The sequence below is a fragment of the Piliocolobus tephrosceles genome, chromosome 12 (genome assembly GCF_002776525.5).
Source record: "Piliocolobus tephrosceles isolate RC106 chromosome 12, ASM277652v3, whole genome shotgun sequence".
NCBI lineage: Eukaryota > Metazoa > Chordata > Mammalia > Primates > Cercopithecidae > Piliocolobus > Piliocolobus tephrosceles.
In genome coordinates, this window is record NC_045445.1 from 87,035,702 (window position 1) to 87,053,586 (window position 17,885).

General features: G+C 38.8%; 1 pseudogene; it reads left to right on the top strand.

Annotated features, from left to right (window-relative positions):
• The first annotated feature begins 2,726 nt into the window (after nucleotides 1-2,726).
• On the top strand, nucleotides 2,727-4,549 carry LOC111531192 (annotated as a pseudogene).
• The last annotated feature ends 13,336 nt before the right edge of the window (nucleotides 4,550-17,885 follow it).

Below are 17,885 nucleotides of genomic sequence, written 5' to 3' on the forward strand. Positions count from 1 at the left end.
AGGTCGGGCAGGGTGGCTCACACCTGTAATCCCAGCACTTTGGGAGGCCAAGGCGGGCAGATCACTTGAGATCAGGAGTTTGAAACTAGGCTTGGCCAACACGGTAAAACCCCATCTCTACTAAAAATACAAAAATTAGCCAGGTAGAGTGGCACACACCTGTAATTCCAGCTAGGGAGGTTGAGGCAGGAAAATCGTTTGAACCCAGGAGGTGGAGGTTACAGTGAGCCAAGATCATGCCACTGCACTCCAGCCTGGGTGACAGAGTAAGACTCTGTATCCAAAAAAAGAAAAAAAAAGAGAGAGAAAGAGAAAGATAACTTACATATCATAAAATTTGCCCATTTTAAGTGTAGAATTCAATTTGTAGTGGATTTACTGAGTTGTGTTACCATCACCATAATCCCATCTTAGAACATTTTCATCAATCTAATAAGATCCCTCAGGGTCATTTACTAATCTACTTGCTGTCTCTGTAGATTTTACTCTTCTGGACATTTCATATGAATAGAATAATACAAGTGGTCATTTGTGTCTGGCACATTTCACATAGCATAGTGTTTTCATCTATGCTGTGACATGAATCACTACTTCAACTCTTTGTATTGCTGAATAGTATTTCATTGTATAGATATACCATATTTTACTTACTCATTAATCAGTTAATGGACACTTCTGTTGTTTTCCAATTCTTTGCTATTATAAATGATGCTGCTATGAATATTCACAGGAAAATCTTTATGTGGAAATGTGTTTGTGATTCTTTTGCGTAGATACCAAAAATGGAATTGCTGGAAGTAATAGGAATTGAGTGGAAAAAATTATACTTAACTTTTTAAGAAATAGCTAAACTATTTTCCAAAGTGGATATACCATTTCACGTTTATTTATTTCAGCAATGTCTAGGGATTCATATTTTTTCACATCCTCACCAACATTTGTTGTCTATCTCTTCTCTAATAGCTATTCCAGGTGTGATGTCTTTTTTTTTTTTCATTAAATTGAAGTAATAGAGTTATTGTCCTGTGAGAATGTTTGGACATTGTATTATATAATATGCAAATAAAATGAAAGGATAATTTGTGGGCACATTATTGTTTAGTTGACCTAAACACTGCAAATCATCTGTTGATATTATGTAACTAATTGATACGCTACAGCCCATATAATTTGAGCTCTTGCAACACGTAGGATTAATATTTTCCTGCGTTGATTATTTCTCAGGAAATACCCTGAAATATCAGTTCAGGATGTACCTATGAGTGAGGATTCACTGGCCATTGGTTTGGATTTGGTCATACCAGATTTCTAGGAACTAATGATCCAGGAATTATTTGGAGAGGCAACTATAAATATTTCTTTGGAGTTGGTGTTTTCTCCTTTTCATGTCAATGCTCCAATCTTGATTGAAGATAACCAGATACTCAATCTAATGTTAAAATGAACAAGTACAAAATCTCTTTCTTCTTTAACCTAGGGGGTTCTCCACATGCTTTTAAAAGGAATGCTTGCTTTGTAATTTTTTTCATAATCTGGAAATCACTTTGGATAGAGTGGAAGAAAGGCAGGAATATATCAACAGAAGCTTGTAGAGACTTTGAATGGTACCTCTGTGTACTCTTTCACTTTCCTTTCTGAGAAACCAAGAAACATTATTTACAATGGTGATGGGGATTTGGAAACCCAAGTATAAAGCTAGTGAACCTCTGAGCTGAGAAGTAGCATAATTCTATGATACCTCCCTGAATGTACATTTGAATATTGATTACTTTGAAACCTTAACCAATCAGACCTTTTTTAGGAGAAAACTAAATTATGATCAATATCTTATACTGGGTCTTAACTCTGATGTATGATTTGTGTTTCTGAAGAAATCTGGATATTGATTTTCAGGCATATTCTTCTGAGGTTAGAAAATTACTTGTGGCCAGATACAGTGACTCATGCCCATTATCCCAGCAGTTTGGGAGGCCAAGGCAGGAGGATTGCTTGAGTTCAGGAGTTTGAGACCAGCCTGGGCATGACAAAATGCTGTCTCTACTAAAAACACAAAAATTAGCTGGACGTGGTGGTGTGCATGTGTAGTCCCAACCACCCAGGAGGCTGAGGTGTGAGAATTGCTTGAGCCGGGGGAGGTCAAGGGAAGGGTTCTTGTTAGTCCGAAGTGTAATATTACAATATTATAGTGAGGGGAACAAAACATAATTAAGGAAACGTTTCCCCTGTACTTGCACTCCCACATATTATCATTGTTTCTCATATACCACAGATGCACTTTTTGATAATATATTTGGTATTTGTTCTTTTGCAATCTTCTAAAAATGAAAGCCAGGCATTGGTAGTGTAAAATACCCCCTCCTCCCATCTTATATCTGAAATTAACTCTGTAAGTAGGGTGAAACCTCCTGCTTGGCACAAAACTATAGGAAGAAAAATAAAAGTTGTCTTCATTTCCTGAAACTAGGAGATTGTGGGTGCTTCAGCAGAAATACTACTAAATTGGAGCCACAAAGTCACTATTGTCAGCAAACTTCTACCCATGAAAACCTTGAGTAGCATGTGGAGGAAGGGAGTCTGCCTGAATTTCACCTTCATCAGCAGTGCTTACATTTGTCTGCTTACATGCTTTATCATTTTATTCCCTGCTACTGATCCTCATTTACTGCCCAACCCCAGTGAGAAAAGCTTCCTGAGAAACACACCCAAAACTCTTTCCCTCTTCCAACATGGTGGCCTCAGCAAAAAAGAAGAAGAAGGGCAAGACTATCTTCCTAACAGACTTTCTGGCTGAGGATGGGAGGACTGGTAGAGGAAGCACCTATGTTTCCAAACCAGTCCCCTGGGCTGATGAAACAGATGACCTGGAAGGAGATTTTTCAACAACTTGGCACAGTAATGATGATGATGTGTATAGGTCGCTTTCAATTGACCGTTCCATCCTTCCCACTGCTCCACGGGCTACTCGGGAACCCAATATTGACCAGAGTCGTCTTCCTAAATCACCACCCTACACTGCTTTTCTAGGGAACCTATCCTATGATATGACAGAAGAATCAATTAAGGAACTCTTCTGAGGATTAAATATCAGTGCAGTGCCTTTGCTAAGTGAACCCAGCAATCCAGAGAGGTTGAAAGGTTTTGATTATGCTGAAATTGAGGACCTGGATTCCCTGCTCAGTTCCATGAGTCTCAATGAAGAGTCTCTAGATAACAGGAAAATTCAAGTGGACGTTGCTGATCAAGCACAGGGGAAAGACAGGGAGGATCGTTCTTTTGGCCATGACAGAAATCGGGATTCTGACAAAACAGATACAGACTGGAGGACTCCTCCTGCCACAGACAGCTTTGATGACTACCAGCCTAGAAGAGGTGATAATAGCTTTGGAGACTAGTATCAAGATCGTTATGATTCAGACAGGTATCACGATGGGTATCGGGATGGGTAACGGTATGGCCCACACTGGGATATGCATTGATAGGGCAGCCAGGATGGCTATAATGACGGAGGCAGCAGAGACTATGATAGAGGCTATGATTCTCGGATAGGCAGTGGCAGAAGAGCATTTGGCAGTGGGTGCGGCAGAGATGATGACTACAGAGGAGGCAGGAATGGCTATGAAGACCGATACGACAGACAGGATGATCAGTCATGGAGCTCCAGAGATGATTAAGCTCGGGATGATTATATGCGTGATGATAGAGGTCTCTCCCAAAGACCCAAACTGAATCTAAAGCGTCGGAGTACTCCTAAGGAAGATGATTCCTCTGCTAGTACCTCCCAGTCCAGTAAAGGTGCTTCTATCTTTGGAGGGGCAAAGCACGTTGACACAGCTACTAGAGAAAGAGAAGTAGAAGAACAGCTACAGAAGGAACACGAGAAGTTGCAGCGTTAGCTGGATGAGCCAAAACTAGAACGACAGCCTCGGGAGAGACACCCAAGCTGGCAAAGTGAAGAAATTCAGGAACGAGAACAGTCTAGGACAGGAAGTGAGTCATCGCAGACTGGGACCTCTGCCACATCCGGCAGAAATGCATGAAGGAGAGAGAGTGAGAAGTCACTAGAAAATGAAACACTCAATGAGGAGGAAGATTGTCAGTCTCTAACTTCTAAACCTCCCAAACCTGATAAGACCCTAAAGGTAACGCCAGCCCCTTCACCAAAGGAGAATGGTTGGGCGAAGTGAAGTTCTAAACCTCCTGCTCCATCTCAGAGCTCAGACACAGAGCAGCAATCCCCTACAACTGGTGGGGTAAAGTAGCTCCAGCTCAACCATCTGAGTAAGGACCAGCAAGGAAAGATGAAAAGGAAGTAAATGGGATGAATGTCCCAAAAGGCCAAACTGGGAACTCTAGCCATGGTCCAGGAGACGGAGGGAACAAAGACCACTGGAAGGAGTCAGATAGGAAAGATGGCAAAAAGGATAAAGACTCCAGATCTGCACCTGAGTCAAAAAAACCTGAGGAAAATCCAGCTTCCAAGTTCAGTTCTGCAAGGAAGTGTGCTGCTGTCTCCATTGATGGTGAAGATGAAAACGAGGGAGATGATTAAGCCGAAGAGACCTCGACATCCTGTGCTTTATCCTAGTTTATCTCCACCCTGGAACATTCCAGAGCAAATGAAACCTCTATCCAGACAAGGCAAAATAAAACTCACCATCTCCTGGAGATCTTTATTACCTTATTTATTTTATTTTTTTTTAACAAAGGAAATTATTTTGCATGCTGCTGCAGCCTTTAAAGTGCTGAAATAATTGGAGAATCGCCAATATAGCCAGGGAGAAAGAGACTAGAGATTTTTAGTGGAAAAATTGTAGTGCATTATGTCACCATGCAGTTGCCAGTGTGATGTGAGTGCCGAGGGGCCTCAATTTAGTAGAAATGGTAATGACAGTGATGTAAGGTCTGGAATCTGGTTGGGCAGTAGGGGAGGGAGGTATAAGGAAAAGTGTGAGATTTCTATTGTTTAGTTTTTATCCTATTGTGGTGTATATGTATTCTCAAACATTATCTGAATGAATTTTCCACTCTTGGAAAGGTAGATTTAGCCTCAGTTTGTTTTAGTCTCCAGGAGGATGCCAGCAGCTCCTCCTATTTAATTCTGAGTTTAGGGGCCAACCTAGGGGGAATTCTTTCATTTCTTTTTTTTACCCCCATGAGTTAGGAGTGAGTCTATAGGCCATGAAGAATAGGACTGCATTCGATCAAAATAAAGAGGAAAATCATGGTTTGAAAAGAAGCTTTTGGGAGGTGATGAGTCATTTTGCACCAGGTAATAGGGGAAAATTTTGTGACCTCCAGCAAACACATGAATGGTTATTTCCTGGAGCCAGAAGCACTTGGGGGTCATAGTAATTCCCAGTGTTTTGTGTGTCCTGGTTTTCCCTTTCTAAACACTCTCCTTTATGAAAGTTTGAATATATCCACATTATGTTGAAACCCTTAAACTTTAAAAATTTAGACTCTTATCATTATCTTAAGTTCTTCATGCTACTCTTAACCTCCGAAAAAGCAGTCTCTAAGTCACAGAGATGATCTCTTGGGCATTGTCTCTCTCAGCCATGGAGAGCTGTGAAAGGAAGAATCTCTGCTTTTCTCAAGCAAATTGGTTTCTTGTCTTTTGGTTCTTACACCCTGCCTGCTCCTGATGCTTTGACCTCCTTTATAGATCAGAGTGCTCTAGTATAATGGTGGTCTTGGGTGGTGAATAAAGGTGGATAAATAGGGACAGGGACAGTTAAATTGGCAGCCCTTCTTACAACCTTGATGGGTATTTTTCCCCCCAAGTTTCCTTCTCCACTGAAATGCCGCACCAATGCTTGTTGGATTTATGAGGTGGTCAAACCAATGTGTTGTTTTTTCTTTTTCTTTTTTTTTTAAAGCTTCCCTTGAGAGGATAAATGGTAATGGAGAGAACTATTTAACAAGGTCCTGGTTTCTCTTGCAACACAGTAGCTAAACGTGCCTGCTTTTATGTGAATTTTTGTAGGGATCAGTTTGGTAGAGAGTATTAGCAGAGAAATGACATCTTCATCTTGGTTTGCAAGTCCTTCTCCCATCAGTCCTAGATTAGGCCCTGTTCAGCCATGCAGGGGTGTTGGTTTATGCATGCTGCAGCAGTGGGCATAATGAATATAATTTACCCAGCGGACAAAGGTGTGTACCAAGTGAATTTAAGTAATTGGTGTGGATTGGCTAGCAGCTAAGAAGTGGGCTTTTAAAGATATACTGAAGATTGGAAGGTTTTTAAAAGAAAAAAAAAAAACATGGATTTTAGATAATGAAAAGCTAGAATTTGGCATCTTCATGTCTATTCTCCTTCGAAATAGTTGTATCCAAAGCTGTTTTTCGCTCTCCCCTACCTTGCCCCCCTGTTAAAATAGAAACAGGAATTAATTAATGGCCCTCTCCTGAATACATGCAAAATTTGTACAAAAATATCTTCTATGAAAATAATATATAATCTGTAGACTTATTACATGGGAGACACCTTGAGATATAAAATCCCATCCTTTGGGTTGTGGCTTTTTTGTTTTCTCCAAATAAATATGATCTTTAAAGTTCAAAAAAAGAGAGAGAGAAAGAGAAAGAAACACACCCAAAAAGGGGCCACGTGAGCTTCCTTAGCCTGATGTCAAACTTAAGTGTGGACCAGCCCCTCGAACCTACACCAAAATGAACTACTTTAAGCAGCAAAATAATCAGCACTCTTCAGGGCACTGAGTTGACTCAAAAGGCAACTCTGTAGTTTGAGATGATTATTAGTTGGCCATCAAAGCTGAGTTCAAGTTCCACTAGATTGAGAAAGCTACAGGGAAGACCAAAGGCTCCTGACCTATTAGAATGTACTGGCATTTTGAGCTCTTGAAATCAGGTTAAATAATAGTTGATAATAATACCACAAATGGTCCTCACAGCACTTCCTTTTAATAATGAATGGCACTACAAAATGAAGTCAAGATCTACATAACTGGGTAAGGTAAAAATACAGAAAGTTTTTACACTCTGACAATTGACATAAGTCCCACTCCCCAGGTCTTGTGGCTCTCATCTACTGATGAGATTCAGACTGAGTGCTGCTCATTAAGAGGAATACAGTCATTTCAAAGCCTAGGCTGCATAAATATATATATATATATATATATACAATCTCATAGATAGAAGGACTCTAGAGGTCATTTGGACTAGCCAGTTACGTTGTTGGAATATCTCACATTTAACTTCTGATTGGGGACAGTGAAGTGATTTATCATCTTTACCTGGCACCACGTAGGCAAAAAGGCATCTTGTGGGCTGAAAGTTTTCCCAGGTTGAAGAGTACTTCCTATTCAGGATTCCTAGGGAACAGAGTAATCTGGTTTTTGCCTTTATCTTTCTTTTCTGGACCTCTTCAGTTTGAAAACTCTGGTATTTTATTCGACTGTGGTCCACTTTGGCTAAATTATAACAAGTTAATTACATACTGAAATCTTCTGAATAGCAGTAAGCTTTATAGTTTGGAAGTGAAATATCTATAACTGGAAAATACTATATGGTTTGTGTTTTCTTGGTTAAGGACCTGCAATAATCTATGAAATTTATTGTTTGTGGTATTTTCTCAAAGATTGTCTCCTGGCTGCTAGATTACCATTTTTTCAATTCACCTTCATCCTGCTGGCAGCAGTGCTTGTTGATTCCCCAACCCTCTGCTTTTCATTTACAGGATGAGATGCACAGGCTCTGTATTGAAGCTAATCTGGCAGAGCTAGTCATTGCTATGTAGGAAGAAAGTGAATTATGACTCTTATCATGTCAGTGAGGTAAGCCTATTTTTGAGACTTTACTGTACTTGTATATATTATTGCAAAAGAAAAATGGTATATGACCACTGACCCTGAGGATATTATTCGTCCTGGAATTCAAGAATACTTGAATTCTTATTTCGGCTTTTCTACTGATTTCGTGTACATGGTGTTTCTGTCTTGGCGTTCTGAACTAAAATGGAAGAAGTTATTATATCCCTCTTTCCCATAGTAATATCACAATTTATTTGTTACGTGGTGTTTTCCTTTGCTCCAATCACTTAAAAATTGTCAATATGAAATTACCCATTGTGTAGAATTGTAATGCTTTAGTAATAGTTCTTCATGTATCCAAACTTCCTCTTCTTGTTGTATTATCCCTCAATATTGTGTAAAAGCCTTTTCTCCTTAAGTAACCTAAGGCTTAGAATTTAAATTATGGTATTTAGAGGATTTTATTTATAATTCTTTCCCTCTCTTTTTTTTTTTTTTTTTTTAGCCAGTCAGTTCTGAACTTCCAAGTTTGATGGCAAAGGAAGCTGAAACTTTACTCAACATGAATGTCATGGCAGAAATAGATGTGTAAGATCCATTTTTCTACTCTTCTTTACTGCTTTTTTATATACCACCTAGTTGTAAGGCCCTGTATTGTACCTGTACAATGAAGATTGAGGTAATAGCAGGCTATTTGCCGAATAACGTTTCAGTTAAGTGAATGAAGTCAGATGACTTATGGTATGCCATCCATATCTTCTTATTGCTCTAGTCATGCTTTTTCTCCTCTGTCTTAATATTGACTAATTAAAGTCTAGTCTCTATTAGTAATTTTTTTAAATATTTAATTGTTTTGCTATACATACAAGATACGTCAGAGACCTGTTTGGTGAAGTAGAAATTCTTTGTTCACGCATTTGCAAATGGCGACTGACGAAATAGTTAACATATTCTTCTCTTAAGTAAACTGCTGTTTATTTGGCAGTTGCTTTCTTTATAAACTATAAAAAGAGGAATCTTATTCTCTGACTATAAGATCACAAACTGGAGTACATGTCTGATTCATTGGGCTTTTACTTTAGTTACCATATTGAATAGCAGAACTTTCTTAAAACATGTGGCTACGGAACTGTAGAGAGTACTTAAGGAAATATTTTAAGGGACTCATCCATCAAAAAAAATGTATGAATGGATTAATCATCAGCATTACCACATTATTCATCTGCTTGATTTTCTCTAATATTACTTTATATCCTAGGGGATATTTTTATACCATAATTTTTATCATATTTTTATACCATAATTTTATGGCTATGGGTTGCATTTAAATTAAAATATTTGATAAATGGAGAATCTGTATATTTTAGACTGTGACATGGATAGGTGTCTAAACACTAAATGTACTACTGTCTAAATATTGGATAGGTAACCAAATTTTAGCCATATGAAGAAATCACGCATTCTGACTGGACTGAGTAAGATAGTAAATAGCCATAATTATGACTGGAAATTGTAAGAGGATCAAAAACAATAGGGCATCTGCTTTGTAAAATTATCTTTATTAAGCTCTTTCTCAGCCTCCTGGGAATAGCAAGGAACCCTAATTCCTAGCAGATAATTGTCTTTAATGCTGTTCTTACAAATCTCTTTCTTAGCTTAGTGAGGTATTATTATTGGTGTTTCTATTTTAAGACAAAAAATAAAACCTTTCGACTTTCCCATAACTGTTTTCTCCAACTATGAAAGATCTCCAGATGGATTTTTTTTTTTTTAGTCATTGACCAATAAGTAATGGGACTAGACCCTGATAGGCATTGACTCTTGTTAAATTGTTTAGCTCAGATGACTTGAAATAAGTGTTCTTTTCTTTCTGCCAGACAGACTAGGCATGTTTGATGAGTCACATCATTCAGATTCAAACACTCGTGTTTAAATCCAATATTTACTGCATTTGCTTCAGTCTTGGCAGAAAATATTGGTCAATATTTGTTCAAGCTAAATGACAACTGGATCCATATTGTACAGTTGACTCTCGCTGTACTATTGATTTTCTGCCTCTTGTCTAAAGATCAGTTAGCAAAGACAACTACAGCCTCTACAAAATTTTAAAAAGTATAAACATTCTTTTCTCTATTTTGTTAATCTTTCAAGATATAGGTTTTTTTAACTAAAGTGTTTAACTTAATCTCTAAGAATGATTGGCTGAAAAAGACATCAGTGTTTTCTCTTCCTATCTAGAGTCTATGTTTAAAGAAAAGTGAAGGAGAGAGAACTCCACTTGAAGCCAATGGAAAAAGAGGTACAAAAGCATACTTGTGGAGGAATAAGAAGACTTATGTCTTAGTCCCAACCGCATGGTTTACTATCCAGATGACCCTGGGCAAGTCACTAAATTATCTGAATCCAAATCTACTCTTGTGTGAACCAATGATAATACTAACTGCTTTTCTTGCTTTGTGAGCTTTTGTGAATATTAAATAATGTGGAATATGAAAAGGCCTGAAAACTACTATATAAACTTAAAAGATCATATGTTATCATGTCTCTGATTTTAAGACAAAAATTAGAAAAATAAAATCATCGAACAGATGTACTGTAAAATGATGTTGGATTTTTCACATGACATGCAAAGAAGTTCTTTCTCAGAAAGCAGTTCCTTTGTTATTTACTAAGCCTAGTCCTCCACAGTCAGCTTTAGATTTTTATAAGAAGTGCATCCTGCAAAGATCTATATTCTAAAATGTTAACGCTATTCCTAAATCCAAAACAGCATTTTTACATAATTATATCACAGATCTTTATTCTTCTCCTATAGAAGCATCAAAAGGGTTGAAATAGTAGATATATTAAAGAAGGCTGATAGTAGCGTCTAAGACCAGAGGCGAGCATGCATTATTCATAGTTAAAATTTCCTTCCAGATAGGGAGAGCTTTTTTAAGGGATACAAAGTAGCTAGATAGGAGGAATAAGTTCTAGTGTTCTATACCACTGTAGGATGACTATAGTTAACAATAACACATTGTTTAGTTTCAAATAACTAGAAGGAGGATCTTGGACATTCCCAACACAAATAAATGATAAATGTTTGAGATGATAGATATGATAATTACCCTGATCTGATCATAATACATTATATGTATCAAAACATCACTATGTACCCCATGATTATGTACAATTACTATTTTTCAAAAAATTTATTAGCCTCTGACATACTTGGGAAAAAAGAAAGTAAAATAAGATTTTAAAAAAGATGCTCCTCCATAATGCTGTGATGTATTTAACAGTGTAAGGCTTGTGAATTATACTTTGTCATATTCCCTGTCCTTCCACATCATGTATAACACAACACTGCCTCCACAGACAAGCAGATGGTACAAAACATGAAAACTCCCCTGCTTTCCCTGTTAGATGAGGTGCTAATAAGAAACTCTGGAGAAAAACTTTGAGACTCTAATGACCTTCTTTTGGATGATCTGAAGAACCCATCGGATGTCTCATCAGATTTAGGTGACCATGATTATACAGGCCTAAATGTTTCTTGTCCAAACATTTAGGCCTGTATAATCATGGTCACCTAACATTTTCAACATTAGGTGTTGCAAATCCTATGGAAAACTTCGAACCTCAATTAGCCACAGAAACCAGCTATTCCCTTTGCTCTTTCTCAACCCTCTTGCCAACTTTATTGAGGAGTCTACTAAAATTGACCCATCTGTATGAATTTATTTTTAGATCATCCTCCCAATTCAGCTTCCTTCTGAAAATACACAGGACTCGACTATCTTTGACTGTCTAGTGTATTTCCCTCCATCTCTTAACCTCTGTACCTTAAAAATTATAGTTAAAATTGTTACCTCCTGGTACCAGAACAAGGTTTCATGGCTCGGATAAAATTCAGACCATATAAAAAAGATTAGAAATACATCAAAGTTGGAGGAGTTTAAAAAAAGTTTTAAATGAACATTCTTCCAATACCTTATGTGAGTCTAGAATAAAAAATTCTGTTAAATACCATATGTTATAGCAGTTTTCTAAATAATTAGCAAATCAATGTAGCTTGATTTTGCTTCTAACAAATGAGTTATATCATTCCAAGGTTTCTTGGGACAATTAGATCTGTTTTTGGAAAGCAAGATTTAGCCAGGCGTAGTGGCTCTTACTTGCAATCCAAACTACTTAAGAGGCTGAGGTAGGAGGATCGCTTGAGTCCAGGAGATCAAGACCAACCTCGGCAACATAAGAAGATGCCTACCTCAGAAAAACAAAAAACAAAAAACAAAGGAAGGAAGGAAGGAAGGAAGGAAGGAAGGAAGGAAGGAAGGAAGGAAGGAAGGAAGGAAGGAAAGATTTTTTTTGTTGTTAATACAGTCATGTGTCACTTAACAGGGATATGTTCTGAGAAATGCATTGTTAAGCTATTTTGTCATTGTTTGAACATCATAGAATACACTTATTTAGTAGAGGGAACACTTTAAAATGTGCAAGATTTTACGTTTTGAAAATGAAGGTATAGATCATCATGGCAGACGGGAGGAAGGACTAGATTGCAGCTCAGACTCAGACGGACAAAGCAGTGTACGAAGGCTTGCATTGTGAATTTTAGCTCCAGATTGACTGAAATAACAAACCAGCAATCCCAAGAGGAGCCACAAATCTGCTGAAGGAACCAGACTGTTCCTGCAGGACCTAGGAGACACCCCAAATATTGTGAGTTCCCCAAAGGCAGAAATGGGAAAGGGGGAACCTCCTCTCCCAAACACACACCCCCACTGGGAAACTGAATGTCTGTTTGCAGAAGAAGTTTCTGACCTTACCTGGAGCTGAGTCAATTTAGAGATCCAAGCAAAATACAGGGGTAGAGGAAGCAGCATAAAGGCTCTGGGAGCTTACTGGGTCCCCAAGCAGGTCATTCCTGCCTGGGACCACAGGGATCCACTGGGAGGGTGGCCAGAGGAGCGGGGCTAGATGGTGAGGGAAACACCACAAGGAGAGGGAAATCTCCAGCTGAACTTCATAACAATTTGAATGGGGTGAGAAACCTCCTGGCCAGAACTCAGGGAAGGGTGCAAATTCAGTGTGCAGACTCCACAGGTAGGAGAAGAACCAAGCTGTTTTCTTTTGCAGCTCGGAGGTGGGTATCCTGGGGCAAGTTCTCAAGCCTTGCTCACCCACTGCCTGGAAACAGACTCAGGACTGCTAGATGGGGCATGGTGGGAGTGAGACCAGCCATTTTGTTTGCATGGGAGCTGGGTGAGGTCTGTGACTGCGAGCTTTCCTCCACTTCCGTGACAACTTGCATGACTCAGCAGAAGCAGCCATAATCCTCCTAGGTACAGAACTCCATTAACCTGGGAACCTCATCCCCATCCCCCACACAGCCACAGCAAGACCAGCCCAAGGAGAGTCTGAGCTCAGGTGTGCCTAACCATGCCCCCACCTAATCGTCCTTCCCTACTCACCCATGGCTGAGAGACCCATAGATGGTTCACATCACAGGACTCTATGCAGACAACCCCCAGTACCAGCCTGGAGCCAGGTAGACTTGCTAGGGTGAAAGATCCAGAAGACAGACAACAATCACCACAGTTTGCCTCACAGAAAGCCACATCCATAGGAAAAGGGGGAGAGTACTACATCAAAAACACGCTCTGTGGAACAAAATAATCTGAACAGCTTTCAGCCCTAGACCTTCCCTCTGACAAAACCTAACCAAATGAGAAAGAACCAGAAAACCAACTCTGGTAATATGACAAAACAAGGCTCTTCAACAGCCCCCCAAAAATCACACTAGTTCACCAGCAATGGAACCAAACCAAGAAGAAATCCCTGATTTACCAGAAAAATAATTCAGGAGGTTAGTTATTAGGCTAATGAGAGAGGCAGCAGAGAAAGGCAAAGCCCAATGCAAGGAAATCCAAAAAGTGGTACAAGAATTAAAGGTAGAAATTTTCAAGGAAATAGCTTAAAGAAAAAACAAAAAATTCAGGAAACGTTGAACACATTAACAGAAATGCAAAATGGCCTGGAAAGTCTCAGCAGTAGAATTGAACAACTAGAAGAAAGGATTTCAGAGTTAGAAGACAAGGTCTTCAAATTAACACAATTCAACAAAGACAAAGAAAAAAGAATAAGAAAATATGAACAAAGCCTCCAAAAAGTCTGGGATTATGCTGAACAATCAAAACTAAGAATACTCAGTGTTCCTGAGGAAGAAAAGAATTCTAAAAGCTTGGAAAACAAATTCGGAAGAATATTTGAGGAAAGATTCCCTGGCCTTGCTGGACACCTAAACATCCGAAAACTAGAGGCACAAAAAACACCTGGGAAATTCATTGCAAAAATATCATCACCTAGGCACATTGTCACTAGGTTAGCTAAAGTTAAGACAAAGAAGGAAAGAATCTTAAGAGCTATGAGACAGAAGCACCATGTAACCTGTAAAGGAAAACCTATCAGATTAACAGCAGATTTCTACAAGCTAGAAGGGATTGGGGCCCATTCTTCAGCCTCCTCAAACAAAACAATTATCAGCCAAGAATTCTGTACACAGTGAAACTAAGCATCCTACATGAAGGAAAGATACAGCCTTTTTCAAACAAACAAATGCTGAGAGAATTTGCCACTACCAAGCCATCACTACAAGAACTGTTAAAAGGAGCTCTAAATCTTCAAACCAATCTTGGAAACACATCAAAACAGAACTTCTTTGAAGCATAAATTAGATAAGACCTATTAAACAAAAATACAAGTTAAAAAGCAAAAACAGGCCAGGCGCGGTGGCTCAAGCCTGTAATCCCAGCACTTTGGGAGGCTGAGACTGGTGGATCACGAGGTCAAGAGATCGAGAGCATCCTGGCTAATGTGGTGAAACCCCGTCTCACTAAAAAATACAAAAAACTAGCTGGGTGTGGTGGCAGATACCTGTAGTCCCAGCTACTCAGGAGGCTGAAGCAGGAGAATGGCGTAAACCCGGGAGATGGAGCGCTTGCAGTGAGCTGAGATCCGGCCACTGCACTCCAGCCTGAGTGACAGAGCGAGACTCCGTCTCAAAAAAAAAAAGGAACAAATAGCATGATGAATACAATGGTACCTTGCATCTCAATAGTAACATTGAATGTAAATGGCCTAAATGCTCCACTTAAAAAAATACAGAACTGCAGAATGGATAAGAACTCACCAACCAACTATCTGCTGGCTTCTAGAGACTCACCTAACACATAAGGACTCACATAAACTTAAAGTAAAGGGGTGGAAAAGGGCATTTCATGAAAAAGGAAACCAAAAGTGAGCAGGGGTAGCTATTCTTATATCAGAAAAAACAAACTTTTAAGCAACAGCAGTTAAGAGAGACAAAGAGGGACATTATATAATGGTAAAAGGCCTTGACCAAAAGAAAAAATACCATAATCCTAAACATATATGCACCTAACACTGGAGCTCCAAAATTTATGAAACAATTACTAATAGACCTAAGAAATGAGATAGACAGCAACCCTGTTGGTTGCTGTGGGGGACTTTAATACCTCACTGACAGCACTAAACAGGTCATCAAGACAGAAAGTCAACAAATATTGGGGGAACTCACTCCCGATAATTCAACGTAGGTTCTTTTCTGTTCTTCCTAAGTGTCACCTGTCTGAGAAATAAAGGGAAAGAGTACAAAAGAGAGAAATTTTAAAGCTGGGGGTCAGGGGGAGACATCACATGTCGACAGGTTCCATGATGCCCCATGAGCTGTAAAACCAGCACTTTTTTTTAGCAATTTTTCAAAGGGGAGGGAGTGTATGAATAGGGTGTGGGTCACAGAGATCACATGCTTCAAGGGCAACAAGAGATCACAAGGGAGAAGGTCAGGGCGGGATTACAAGGTCAGGGCAAAACCAGAATCACTAATGAACTTCCATGTCCCACTGTGCATGCATTGTCATTGATAAACACCTTAACAGGGTTCAAGAGCAGAGAATTGGTCTGACTAGAATTCGTCAGACTGGAATTTCTTAATCCTAGCAAGCCTGGGGGCGCTGCAGGAGGCCAGAGTGTGTTTCATCCCTTATCTGCAACTACATAAGGTAGACACCCACAGAGCAGCCATTTTAGAGGCCCCCTCCCCCCGGGAATGCATTCTTTCCCAGGGCTGTTAATTATTAATATTCCTTACTGGGGAAAGAATTCAGTGATATTTCTCTTACCCGTGTTTGGTAATAAGAAATATGGCTCTGTTCTGACCAGCTCCCAGGCAGTCAGACCTAATGGTTATCTCCCTTCTTCCCTGAACATCACTGTTATCCTGTTCTTTTTTAAAGGTGCCCAGATTTCATATTGTTCAAACACACATGCTTTATGAACAATTTGTGCAGTTAACGCAATCATCACAGGGTTCTGAGGTGACATACATCCTCAACTTATGAAGATAATGGGATTAAGAGATTAAACTAAAGACAGGCATAGGAAATTATAAGAGTATTGATTGGGGAAGTGATAAATGTCCATGAAATCTTCACAATTTATGTTCAGAAATTGCAGTAAAGACAGGTGTAAGAGACTATAAAAGTATTAACTTGGGGAACAAATAAATGTCCATAAAATCTTCATAATTTATTTTCTTCCACCATGGCTTCAGCTGGTCTCTCCATTTGGGGTCTCTGACTTCCCGCAACAAACAAAGAAACAATGAAAGGATGAGTTTGCGTCCTTTGTAGGGACATGGATGCAGCTGGAAACCATCATTCTTAGCAAACTATCACAAGAAGAGAAAACCAAACACCGCATGTTCTCACTCATAGGTGGGAACTGAACAATGAGATCACTTGGACTCGGGAAGGGGAACATCACACACTGGGGCCTATCATGGGGAGGGGGGAGGGGGGAGGGATTGCATTGGGGAGTTATACCTGATATAAATGATGAATTGATGGGTGCTGACGAGTTGATGGGTGCAGCACACCAACATGGCACATGTATACATATGTAACCTGCACGTTATGCACATGTACCCTAGAACTTAAAGTATAATAAAAAAAAAATAAAAAAAAAATAAAAAAAAAAAAGAAACAATGGATTTAAACTATACCTTGGAATGAATAGAATTAACTGATATATACAGAACATTTCATTCAACAACCGCAGACTACCTATTCTATTCAACAGTGCATAGAACTTTCCCCAAGATAGACCATATGATAGACCATAAAATGAGGCTTAATAAATTTAAGAAAATTGAAATTATATCAAGCAGTCTCTCAGATAACAGTGGAATAAAACTGGAAATCAACTCCTAAAGGAACCTTTAAAACTATGGAAGTTAAATAACCTGATCCTGAATGAGCATTGGGTCAAAAACGAAATGAAGATGAAAAATTAAAAATTTTTTGAAACTGAATGACGATAATGTCACAACCTATCAAAATTTCTGGGATACAGCAAAGTCGGTGCTAAGAGGAAAGTTTATAGCCTTAAATGCCTGTATCAAAAAGACAAAAAGAGTACAAACTGACATTCTAAGGTCACACCTCAAGGAAATAGAGAAACAAGAACAAAGCAAACCGAAACCCAGCAGAAGAAAGGAAATAACCAAGATCAGAGCAGAACTAAATGAAATTTAAACAAAAAAATGCAAAAGATAAATGAAGCAATAAAAGCTGGTTCTTTGAAAAAATAAATAAAATTGATAGACCATTAGCAAAATCAACCAACAAAAGTAGAGAGAAAATCCAAATAACCTCATTAAGAAACGAAACAGGAGGTATTACAGCTGACAGTACAAAAGATCATTCAAGGCTACTATGAACACCTTTATGCACATAAACTAGAAAATCCAGAACAGGTGGATAAATTCCTGTAAAAATACAACCCACTAGCTTAAATCAGGAAGAATTAGATACCCTGAACAGACCAATAACAAGCAAGGAGACTAAAATGGTAATTTAAAAATTACCAACAAAAAGAAATCCAGGACCAGATAGATTCACAGGAGAATTCTACCAGACATTCAAATAATTGGTACCAATTCTTTTGACACTATTTCACAAGATAGAGAAAGAAGAAACTCTCCCTAATTAATTTTATGAAGCCAGCATCACCCTAATACCAAAACCAGGAAGGAACATAACCAAA